At 50.1% G+C, this 12,417-nt stretch overlaps 1 protein-coding gene across 2 annotated transcripts in view; it reads right to left on the reverse strand.

Annotated features, from left to right (window-relative positions):
* OSER1 (oxidative stress responsive serine-rich 1) overlaps nucleotides 1-2,419 on the reverse strand; it is a 13,728-nt gene extending 11,309 nt beyond the window's left edge. The window contains exon 1 of one of the 2 annotated variants that reach the window (XM_012728468.1): nucleotides 2,227-2,419. The gene's annotated coding sequence lies outside the window, so the exon portion shown is untranslated. Of the gene's footprint in view, nucleotides 1-42; nucleotides 253-2,226 lie in introns of those variants that run through there. The other variant, XM_004687394.2, reaches the window with a different exon arrangement.
* Between the last annotated feature and the right edge of the window lie 9,998 nt (nucleotides 2,420-12,417).

The raw sequence follows: 12,417 nt of genomic DNA on the forward strand, positions 1-12,417 counted from the left end.
ACGCGGCTCCGCGGCTCCTCCCCACAGCGTCGGGACACTCACCTCCTCGCAGCTGGGGCGCTCCGGTGAGCCAGTCCCGTCAGTTCAGATCGTCTCTCCCCGAACGCCGCGCCTGACTGACCCGGATCCAAACCCGCGGAGGGGGCGGCCCGCGCCTCCGGAGTCGCACTGCGCCTGCGTCCCTCAGGCGCGTGCCCCGCCCCCTGTTCATGCTCCTCCCACACCAGTGACTCGGCGGCGCATCAGGCGGCGGCTGCGCAGGCGCGGGGCCGCTGCCGCGCCTCTCAAACTGTACGCACACGCCCCTCTAGGAAGCACGTGCGCCTGACGTCACTTCCTGTTATTCTCTACGCGCCCTCCTCCCTTCGCGGGAGGTTCGCTTTCACGGGCTCTGGGGCGTGCCTGCTTCCTCCGCGGCGTCAGGTGAGTGCGGAGGCGGGGTGGCGGGTCCGCTATCCCCTCCTCTTTACCGAGGTCGCCCTGAGTGTGGGGCTCTAGCTGGAGTCCCCACGACCGGGGGATTCTGCCGGGTGAAGCCAGGGGAGGGGAATCTTCGCGACAACCGAGCCGGGTCTGAGCGCTTGGCCGGAGCCTCCCGGGGACCTTCCAGGACCTGCAGAGAAGAGATCGTGCTTCTGGGGCTGGAGTGGGAACTGAAATGCCATCGTTTTTGATACCCTCGTTGTTCCTCCTAAAGCAGCCGCCGTTCCCTCTCTGGGCTTCAATTGATCTGTTAAGGGAGGACCTTGGACTGTTTCATCGAATCTTGTGTTAATCCAAGCATGGATTCTGAGACTATGGTGAAAACTATAGCCTCTCTCGACGGAGAAATGCACACTTTTGCAAAGAGGTTTGAGGCAGTTTCCCTTAGTAGTTGACTTTTAGCTATTTTTCCTTGTGTGTGACTCTGCTGCTTGCTGAAATGATAAAGGGTGATAAGTGCAACAGCTGTCACCCCCTCCATCACAGGGACTGGCTTTGCTGATCCAGTTTGCCTCTCCCACTCACCACTCCCTGGCTCTATGTCTGCACATCTCAGAGCTTCATGGGAAAAAAGGTGGCTTTCCTCAGTGGAGTTGGTTCTGGCCCAACTCTAGTTTGAGGGTTGTTAGATGCAGCTAAATTATCTCCGCCCTCCTCCACCCTGCAATCTCCCAGTACCTCAGTTATAATCACCTTAGGAGATAGGCTGCTGAAAATTGTTCCATATATCTATATTACTGTAGCCAGACCTTAGAATGTCTGATTCTTCTGGTAATGGAATCTGTAAGTCATTATATAAGATATTAAACATAATGCATGTAGTCAACCCTGGCTAAACCATTTTAAATTCTCCTTGCTGGTACCAGAGGCACAATAATCCACAGGGCATGACTGAAACACCTGTTAACTGTAACATTCCAGCATGGAATCTGGTGATACTGGTAATATGACTGCCCTTCACGTAGCCACGGGTATGTTCTCATTTAATAGCCTTGTGGTTTTACAGGTGGGGAGGGTTGGGGCTCAGAGATTTTGGACAGCTTCTTCTGGCGCCCTTGTGCTATGCCGCACAGTGCCAGTGAGTGAGTCAAGGCTTAAAGGATGTCACCATCCCCATCTCTCAACATTTATTAGAATACGAGGAAAATAGGATGCCTTTTAGACTTGCATCAAGACCGAATGTGTGTTTTTAAGCCACCATTTGAAAAATGTTGGTTCAGATAAAATTCACACTTTATTAAGGACAAGGACTGTTTCTAAGTAACAAATTCCCAGAGTCTGACTTAGTTCCTGGAGGTGTCAGACTCCATACAATTTTGGAATACAGTTCATCGTTTTACCTTATATTATGGTTTAAAATACTGAAAACTAAGAAAGCTTTAAAGTGCTTTGTTTTATATAAGCATGACTCCATCAAAAATTCAGATGCTTTCAGAGAATGTGGCTCGTAACTCAGGGAGTACTTGGAAGGTAAGAACCTCTTGGAAATGCCAAACTCTGTTCACTCACACTAGCTGGGGTGACCTGGAATTTCAAGGTATTACCTGTAGGCATGGCCCACTGTGTGGTAAGATAGAAAAGCTCCAGAACACATGATCTGGGGAAACAGCCAGACCTGCATCCTGCACCAGCAACAGGGGATCTTTCCTGATGGTAAACCCTGAACTTATATGTGAGATTTATATTCATGAAATTGGCTTGGTATTAACTTATCAGAAAGCTGTAAAATTCCTCAAACAGTACCTTCTTGCCACATGTATCTTGTAAGTGCTTGATAGGGGAGAGTTCATTCCACCAAATTATGCTGCAAAAACAATTTATAAAGGAAGAAAACTTTAAAACAACTCTTGGAAAAGGCAAATTCAAGGCCTTAAAAAACTTGTTTCCCGGCCCTCCCTGGTGGCGCAGCAGGTTAAAGCACAACACTGAGAATCTAAAGCCGCTTCTGCATGAGTTGGATTCCCGCCTGCCCCGGAGGTGACCCCATGGCGTGGCAGACCTCTCCTGCTCCCCTCAGCAGTGTACTTCGTCGATCTGCCTGTTCTGCTCCCCACTCTGTCTCTAGTGAAGCCTCTCACCGCCCCTGAGCCTCTGGCCTGTACCCCAGTTCCCAGTTCTGTATACACAAATAAATCCTTAAAAAAAAAAAAACAAAAAAAAAAAACTTGTTTCCGCAGTAGTATCACTGCCAGCCCACCAGCTGGTAATATGGAAGAGAAGTCTTATGTTTTACAGCTCAACTAAATTAACTTACTCCTGATATTTTTTATACAATTTTTAAAATTACTTTGAAGTTAACGATGACAGTAATGATTATTTTTTTTTTTAAAGATTTAATTTATTCATACAGAACTGGGGTACAGGCCAGAGGCTCAGGGGCGGTGAGAGGCTTCACCAGAGACAGAGTGGGGAGCAGAACAGGCAGATCGACGAAGTACACTGCTGAGGGAAGCAGCGGGCGGGTCAGGAGAGGTCTGGCTCGCCATGTGGTCTCCTCCCGGGCAGGCGGCAGGCAGGAATCGAACTCATGCGGAAGTGGCTTCAGATTCTTAGTGCTGTGCTTTAACCCACTGCGCCACCAGGGAGGGCCAGTAATGATTATTTTTAAGGATAGTCTCAGTATAACTTGTGACATGTGCTTTTATTTTGTCCATTTAACAGCTAAGGAAACTAAAGCTTAGAACATTGTCCAGCGTTACATAGCTTGTAAGTGACAGAACTGGGACTCGAATCTAGTTGGACGGACCCTATAGTCACCCTCCTGTGACCGAGTTACACCACTTAGCTTCAACCCCGCCACCCTTCCACCCTCTCACTGGACCAAGGATACATGCTGATGAGAAATACCCTTCGAGGAAATTGACTTTCCACAGTCTGGGTCTGTGTTCCAGCTACACTTGCTTGAATTCACCAGGTCGTCAAGGTTCCCACTACTGGGCAGTAGCGTGCTCCTGTGAAACCTTAAGCAAAATGACGTTAAGCAAAGAAGCAGTTATTCCTAATTTAGATGGGGAAATGGGCATTCCCACACCCCAGAAAATGACCCACCAAACAGCACATAAACTGAAGCAGAAACTGAGCTGAGAGACATGAGGGAGTCAGGGCGAGCCAGCGCCCCCTGTCGCATGACCCCTGAGAACCAGCCGAACTCTCCCTTTGCTTTTCCCCTTTTTTGTCCAGGTGAGCGTCCCTTTTGGATTTCTGTCTGCTGGTGAAAGCAGGCACTAGAGTAAAACTTCATAAAAGTGAAGTCACGTAACAAGCGCTGGGAAAGCAGGTGACACCTGTGTCTCCTCTTCGGTCTTGTGTGACGTCCCCACTGCTTGGAATGTCGGTTGCCTACAGTTCTCTCTTCGTTCAGGTCTCTGCTGCCCTCCCAGCCCCAGAGATGCTTCCCTGGCTTTCTAGTAGCTCCCCTCTCTTTGCCCCTTGACTTTTCATTTTAGCACTTGCCACTGCCTACAATGCACATTCACTGTCCATCAGCCCCCTCACTAGAGTAGAAGCTCCCTGCAGTCAGAGACTTGCCTCCTGTTCAACTGCTTTTTTCCACTGAAGCACATTTTCCCATTCTGAAAATCTGGGTGCATCTTATAATCCGTAGTTTAATTTGGAGCACGTGTCTTAATTATACCGACAATCAACGGTGACTCCTTAAAATGATGGCATGCCAGAGTTGATGAAAATACTTTGTATCCCCAGGGCTCAACGCTTGCCTGGCACTCTAATTACTTGTCACATTGAATGTTCTCTATGTGCCAGAAGCTACTTAAATATTTTTAATCGCCACAATTATCCTGTTAACAAAATACTTTGTTAGCAAGGCAGTAGGAATTGAATGTGTGTTGGTCATTCTGGAATGCCGGGAGAGTGAAGAGAGTGCGGCCCACTGCGCAGCAGCGGGGCCGTTCATGTCCTCAGTTCTCACTGCTTTCCAGAGACGGCCCTGCCCAGCGCTGCAGAAGCCCTTCCCTTTAGGGCTCACTGGCCAGCACCACCTAAGCAGGGGCACAGGACACCCTGTGGCCGCCGGAAAGGTTGCCTTGGCCAGCCTGGGGTGTAGGGGGTGTCTCAGAGAAGGCTCCCTAGGGGAGGTTCTGTCATGCTGGGTTTTGAAAGTCAGATGTTGATGTGGCAAGTGGGAGAGGGCGAGGCGAGACAGGAGAGGACCCAGAGCAACTCAAGAACAGAATCCTGTGAAGAAACTTGGGTTTTGTTCTTAAGCAAAATAGGTGTATGCTGGGCACAGCTGTAGCTCTGGTAGCCTCTTAGAAAGTGGCTGGGGTGGAGGGGAGCGTAGGAGGGGCCAGTCAGAAAATGCGAGAGTCACCAAAGCGAAGGCCAGAATGACCAGGACTAGAGGATGATGTAGGAGGGCAGAGCCTGCCAGTGAGCTGCGTGGCCAGGCTGAGGGAACGAGTGGCCGGTAGGTGGCACCATTCAGGAAGGAGGGAAGGCGGGGACAGCAGGTTTGGAGAAGGCTGAGAGTTTAGTTTTGGGCAAAGGACATTTGAAGTGCAGAAATCAGGGCAGGAAGGGTCTTCAAGACTGCGGTGAGAGATTTATCTTAAAGACCTTGGGAGCCGTGAAAGAGAAAGTCCACATTTACTTTCATGGTGGTGGCACAATGACCCTGGCCTGAGGTGGCCGTGATCTAAGAGAAGGCTGACGTGTTGCGATGAGCTCTGGTGACAAGCTGGATGTAAGAAGAGGTGAAGACAGTGGGCCGTGACACTGCTTTTGAGTCTGAGTGGCCAAATGGATGTTACTGCCTGTTCTGATACAACAGCAGGATCCAGTCAACAGGACGACAAAGGCAGCATTTACATGGGAGATAATAATAAAAACTAGCACTTTCTCTTGTCAGAAAACTCATCTTAAGTCTCACATTCCAAGGAGATGAGTGTGACCACCCTTATTTTCCAGGTGAGAATCTGAAAGGTCTTAGCAGTCCTTGGGGCCTGGCACAGAGCCCTCCCCTGAAGGTAGGAAACAAGTGAGTGGGTCTAGTCTGCCATCTCACTTGGCAGAGAAAGACAGTTGCCCACTGAGTTAGAACTGCAACGGTAAAATTGGCAGCAACTGGAGTCCCAGGACTCAGGGCACCCCCGAACTTTCCCTAGTAGCTCCTCAGTGCCAGCAGAGGGAGCCCGAGGATGGCAGTCTCTTTCCTAGTCTGCAGAGTCCTTGGCTGTGGGTTTTCCAAACTTTTGAAGACCCAAGATTAGTAAATCACTTGCCTTCCATCTCAGCTTTGCAATTTAAGCTGTATGATAGCGTCCAGATGGTGTTAAAGCCAAGCAATAGAGCCAGGCAGTCAAGCTACAGAAAAGAAGAATCTGTAAGTGAGAACTGAAAGGGAGCATTGAGAGGGGTTTTGGGGTGCTGGTAATACTCTTGATGCTGCTGGGTCTTGGTGAAAATCCATCAAGCCACATGTATAGAACGGCATGGACGTGTATGTATTTCACTTTAGCAAAACATTTTTTAAACCAGAATAATCTCTGTACGTATGTCACAAGAGACATGCTGGATCAAAGTGAGCTTTTCTCCCTGTGACTCTCGACCTCGTCTGAGTCACATGACTGAGAAATCCACCGCTGCTGAGTTAGGGCGTGGATAGTAAAGGGCATGGACAGAAGGTTGCAGAAACAGAACTGCAGGTCTCCCTCACACCCAGTAAAGATGCAGTCTCGGCCTTCAAAAGATTAACGCCTGTTTCAGGAGCCACTGACCGAGTTGTCAGGTGGGCCAGTGGCCCCAGCTGGCAGCACCCAGGGGACTGGAAGGGCGGGGCGGGGCAGGAGGCAAGAGGCGCTTTCACCCATTGCTGCGGGTTGAGAAACGGCTGTCCCCAAATCCACCAAAGATGACATTGCTACACAAGTGTGGTAACTTAGCCGCGGCAGCACTGGTTATAAAAGCAAAAGTAGAAGCGAGCCAGGCGGCTCTGGAGAGGGCTGGGCAGGAGAACCGGTGCGTCTGCACCCCAAAATACTTCGTGACTGGGAAGAAGCAGCTCTGGGACTGTGGAAAGGTCTCCAAGGTAGATGCAAGCCAAGACCCAGCTGAAGCTGTTGCACTTAGCCTTTCGTCAGCTGCAGCTAAGCTTGTCTCCTCCCTGCAGTCTTTGAGTTACTCCGTGGTTTGAACGTGGGAGCCCGGTTTCCTGGCTCAGCCACACTGCCTAGAATTGTCTCCCTGCCCTGATGCACTCTGAGCCTCCTCCCCTCTCTGGGGTTGATGGTTAGCTATCATCTGTCACAGTATTTCCACATTCTCTGCTTAGACTTTCACAAGGATCTAATCCTGCCCTGGGAAAAAGGTTGCATCAGAAAGGCACCCTTTGCCTCTGTAGCCATCCTGTCTCTGAGCTTCTCGCTCTGTCTGCAGCCACCCTCTCTCCTGGAGGCGCCTCCCTCTGAGACCTCCTCCTCCAGCAGCGCTTTGGCTTTCTCACCCCTGCCTTCTCAGGAAACTCGCACTGTTTAGTCCCTACATGCAGACGGCCATCTCTTCTCTCACCTGTCCAGATTTTCCATCTCTTCTCTCACCTGTCCAGATTTTCCCATAGTGTAAAGTCCCCCCCGACCGCCCCCCCCCCAATATCCCTGACACCCTCTGGCCTTTTCCTCACCACACTTCAGGTCCTGTATCCTAATGGGCATCTCTGCTATCCACCTTTTGCCACAAACACCTGGCAGGACGCGATAGGTTCAGAGTGGAAGGGGTGACCTGCGCTTTGTGGCCTGGCCTTCCCGGCCCCTTTCCGGTCAACTGAGTCAAATTGAGGTGGTTGCCCAGCTCTCGATCTGCCTGGCTTCTGTCCATTGCTTTAACAACCCTCTGTACTTTGGAAGCCCTTTTAACATGCTGACTTACTGTCTTTATAACAATATCTAATCTTAGCAACAACAAAATACACTGCTGTAGAAGATTTGGGAAATAAAATGACAAAAATTGTCCTTCGGGCCCACGCAGAGATGACCATGTCGATCTCTTTGTGTTTTGGGGGCCCGAGAGCCTGGCAGTCCTTTACAGGTTTTGCCTCACCCCTAAGTGGCCTCGGACCACTGCCAAGTTCCAGGGCCTCCACTGATTCCTGAAAAATGGGACTGGTGGAGAATTGAGTGTGATGGGACAGCCTGGCACACAGGGAATGCCAATGTTTAGCTGCTGTTTCTATATTAAATGCATGTGTTTTAGTTAGGGATAAACTCCCCCTGCGGTTATTTATAGTCCGCTTTTCTTCCCTAACTATTACATTGTAAACATCTTCCTTAGCACAGAATATACCTCAAAACAGGATGTTAATAACTGACGGTCCATTCAAATAAAGTCATCATCTCTTCCTCAGGTAACCATTCTGTTTGGGGGCGCTGTATGCATGTGTTACAATAAAGAACGGCTGGGCTAAAGCCCCTTGTCGGTGTGTGTGTCTACATGGAAAGATGTGTCTCCGGGCACCTACCCTCAGTCTGTTTCCTTTTTTAAGATCATGCTTATGAAGTAACCGTGTTGACAACACTGTCCTAGCTACAGGTTGGCACCACACCTGCCACCAGAGCACCAGCAGCCTTCCTCCATGCTCCAGCGAGCGCCTCCTCCCCTTTGCCTCCAGCACAGCTGTGTGTTCCCTCCGCACGATGCGATGCGAGCACCCCACAGCCGGCCTCTTCACATCTCACAGCCTTGTCCTCGACACTGGCTGCGCCTCACTCCTTCCCCTAAACAGTTTTATATTCACGATCTCGCTCCATCTTTGTCTGGTAAGATACATACACACACACTTCCCCAACTTCTAGGAAAATCATCTGGCTCATGCCACTTTTTTAAGATATTCCCAAGGGTACAACATAAAGTTCTCGCCGCGAGTTTGTGCTCACAGCTGTATGACTTACAGCTGTATGACTTGCAGCTGCGGAGGCCACATGCCGGGATTTGATAGCTGTGTCCGACGTCCAGGCGCACTGTCCCTCCCCACAACCGCCAGTGGTGCTGGGGTGTCCCTGTGCCTTTGGGGGCTCTCTGCCCCGGACAGTTCTGCACACACAATCTCCCCACCTGTCGGGACATTTGACAGTACCTAGGGACAGCTTTCGTTGCCACAGCCTAGGAGGCAGAAGTGATGCCACTGGCACCTCGTGGGTGCAGGCCAGAGAGGCTGCCAAAGAGCCTTCAATAAACAGGACATTGCGGCACAAAGCCTGTGACCAGTGCCAAGGCTGAAAACCCTGGCCTGCCCCTGGCCAGCGCCGGCCATTGATTGTCATCGTTTAATCTTGCCAATCTGGTAGTTTAAAAATGATGTCTTGTTTATTTCATATCTCTTTGGGAGAATGGAGTTATTTTTACTTCTTTATGTATCACTTGAATTTGTTAGAGTGGACATGCGTTATATTTGTAATCTTTTTGAAAATTCATGAGTTTTTTCTTTTTAATCTATACCCCTTTCTGGTCATTACTGACCAGCTGCAAATAAATTTCCCAAAATTGAGGTCACAAAAGTCCAAAGAACAAAGTAGGTATGTCCTTTAGCTATCTTTAAATTTCATTAAGGGCAACTTACAGGGTCCTCGGTGCTGAAGGTGGGGGACAGGACAGTGGGCGAGGCAGCACGCCCATCACCCACCCTGGCCGGGTCTTCTCACCCCTGTGTAGTAGGATGAACGACACCACGTGTACAGGTGTACAGGGAGCATGCCCCCATGAGTCTGTTCTACTAAGAATAATAGGGTGGCATCAGGGTCACAAGTTCACGTGTGCATGGGCTCACCAGTACAAACTAATGCATGGGGACACAGCAGGGAAATGGGCGCCTCCCCACGGAAGGAGCGCTTGGGCTTTGCTACCGCTACCCTGCTGCTTAGGAACAGGCTACAAGTACTGTGTTCTTAAGATTCAATTGTGGAAGTACCTGCTTGCTTTTTCCTGATAAGGTGTAGAAAGAATTCCTCAGTATAAGGGCCTCCCTGGTGGTGCAAGGGGTTAAGTCTCAGCACTATGAAGCTAACTACAGCCACTGCAATTTGAGTTCACTCGCCCCACCAGGGAGCTGATCCACCTGGCATAGCAGACCTCTCCTGTCTCGCCCACTGCTCCCTTCAGCAGTGGGTTTCAGTAGATTCACCTGTTCTGCTCCCCACTCTGTCTCTGGTGCATCCTCACACCTCTGGCCTACATCCAAGCTCTGGTATGCATAAATAAAATAAATCTTAAAAAAAAATCCTCAGTATAGGTCTTGCAAATCCATCAATGGTTCAGGTTCCCCTCCTCTGCCCTTCAAAATTTCACTTTGGCTCTTACAAGGCATCTTCTCCTGGTGAACACCTAGGAACCACCTCCAAGACCCATGTCATCCCAGAAAGACTCCTGGACCAGGGTCCCAGAACAAAACATATTGTGCAGCTGACCTTGGGGCACGCAAAACACCTGTCACAACTCATTTGCCCGCATACTAGAAAAAATCCTCATGCCTCAAGTTTGAAACCTCAGATTCACTGACATGTGAGCTCCCCACGATGTCCAGCTGGGTCAAGCCTCTGAGCTTCTACCGGGCTGGGAACTGCTGGCTGAGCCTCCTGTGCAGCGTGACCGACTTCCCCTTCCCTCCAGGGGAGTCCCTGTGTGAGTGGAAAACGAGCAGAGCAGGTGCTAAGCTGCTGGGGAGTGTCTGCCCCTTCTCTTGGCTCACAGCAAAGCCTGGCCGGGAACTTGCCGGTAATACCTGGACACTCCCAGGAAAACGTCCCACATGGCAGAAATGGGCAGATTTGCTGTAGACTTGGCCCATCCCATGGGGTGAAGTCACCCACCACAGATTTTCAGAGTGGGCAGAAGGTTCATGGCTGTGGGCTTCCGGTCAGCGAAGGCACGTGTGGAATCCACAGGAATCACGCGGGTGGAACCAAGCACCCAACGCGTGAGCACACTACACTGCAGACTTCCCCAGAGAGAACCAGTCAGTGGGAAGAGCAGGGTGTGGAGCAAGAGAAATATCGCCCCCTGCAGGTCGACCTGAGTTCTGCTCCTGCCTGGCTGGGGCCAGCGGACCCAGCACTCTCCCTCCCCAGAGCCTCAGCGGCCTCGCTCCCTGCTTAGGGAAGCTTCCTCACATTTTCAATTTGCAATTTTCTCAAATAAAAATATCACCAATTAGATAAAGTTGGATAAAATGAATTAGAGGTTGAAAATAGAGTTTAAAGCAATCAGTCCCTCTTAGTGAGTTTTTCTTACTCTAAAGTAATAGGTGCTCAGAACAAAATCCAGTCAGAATAGAGTCAAGCAAAAAGTAGCTCATTCTTTTCCACCCAGATCCCTGCTTTTGGGATCTTGTTGGACTCCTTCCGGATAACAGGCATTGGGGGGAGGTCACCCCTAAATCTGCTAGAATTGTATGTGGGTTTGGATTTCTGCCTCTCATTAAATTCCTCTTCAGGTTGCTGGCTCTCCCCGCAAAACAAGAACCACTGTCTCAGGCATTTTCTAGCACATTCATTAAATGTATTTCAATGGGACCTTTACAAGCTATTTTGCCACCTGCTATTTTCACCCACTAATTTATTGAACTTGTTTCTTAAGATTCTGGCAACTTCTGTTCCCTTATTTCACTAAACCTTGCTTAACAACCCCCCTTTGTGAGCTACCCAGGCTATTTTCGTTATTTGGCTGTTACAAAGAAGCGATATAGATACAAAGTGAAAAATTAGAACTTAATGTAAAAACCAGAAGAAAAATATGGAGAATCTGAACACTCCACAAAAGTGATTTCAGGAGCACAAAATGATGTCAGCTTCTAGCTTCTGGGTTGCTGTGAGGGACAAACAGGGGATTCATTCTCATTTCCAACCAATCACATTTCGGTCAACAAAATCTTTACAGGGTGGATGCTGATGTAGGCCTGACCCTGTGCCCGGCGCTTGCCCCTAACGGCTCCTGTCCTCACTGAGTTTTCAGACCAGTGGAGGCCAACACAGAAACTTTCACACATAACCTATAGTTTGTATTTAAGCAAATTGCTTCCATGAGGGAGTAACCAGGCCAGGGAACCCTGAGTCCCTCTCCCTGTCATCTTCTCCCCTGTGACCAGCCTCCTGGCTTTGAGGGGCCTGCTGTCTCAGCCTGGAGCAGAGGCCTCCCTCTGCTCACACCCAGTCCAGAGACATGGAGGGAGGCCTTTCAACCCCTCTCCTCCTCTGGGAACAGGAAGCTAAAACACCCTCCCTGTGGCACCTGACTGCTCATCAGAAACTTTTCCTCTTATTGAATCACAGCCTCCCTCCCTATAACTTCCTCTGACAGCTCCCCCAACCTCATAAGACAAGTGTCTTTTCCAACCTGCAGTCCCGAAGCTCTTCAGAGGAGGGGCTCAACCACGGGGCCTAGCCCTCTAGCCAGTTCTGATGTGAGTGATGTGCTTCCCTGGAGAAAAGGGCCTGCAAGGTCCGGGTCGCCCATCAAGTGCGCATGTCCAGACCTTCCTGCTTGTACTCAGGACAGATGGTCCCAGCATGGGACAGTGAGGCCCAGACCTTTACGGGAGACTGTCTGCCAGTGACACCACAGAAGTTCTGCTGTGTCAAGGGATGGGCGGGGAGAGGAGAAAGGTGCCTGGGTTCTGATTAGGGACACTTAACTGCCGGTGTGCCTTAGCCCTGCCTCTCTCATGGTCTAGATGCAGGTCTCCTGGGGGGTCTGGTTAAACCTTGGTTTTGACTCAGCAGGTCTTGGGCAGGCCTGGGATTTGCATTTCTTTCTTTTAAAAAACATTTATGCATACAAGAACTAGAGTGCAGAGGTGGGGGGGGGGGGGGTGAGAAAATTCACCAGAGGCAGAGTGGGGAGCAAAACAGATGTACTGAGAGATACTGCTGAGGGGGGTAGCAGAGGGCAGTCACGTGAGGTCTGCTGCGCCATGTGGGTCAGCTCCCTGGG

Source organism: Condylura cristata, unplaced genomic scaffold, assembly GCF_000260355.1.
Source record: "Condylura cristata isolate star-nosed mole 26May11 unplaced genomic scaffold, ConCri1.0 scaffold00022, whole genome shotgun sequence".
NCBI lineage: Eukaryota > Metazoa > Chordata > Mammalia > Eulipotyphla > Talpidae > Condylura > Condylura cristata.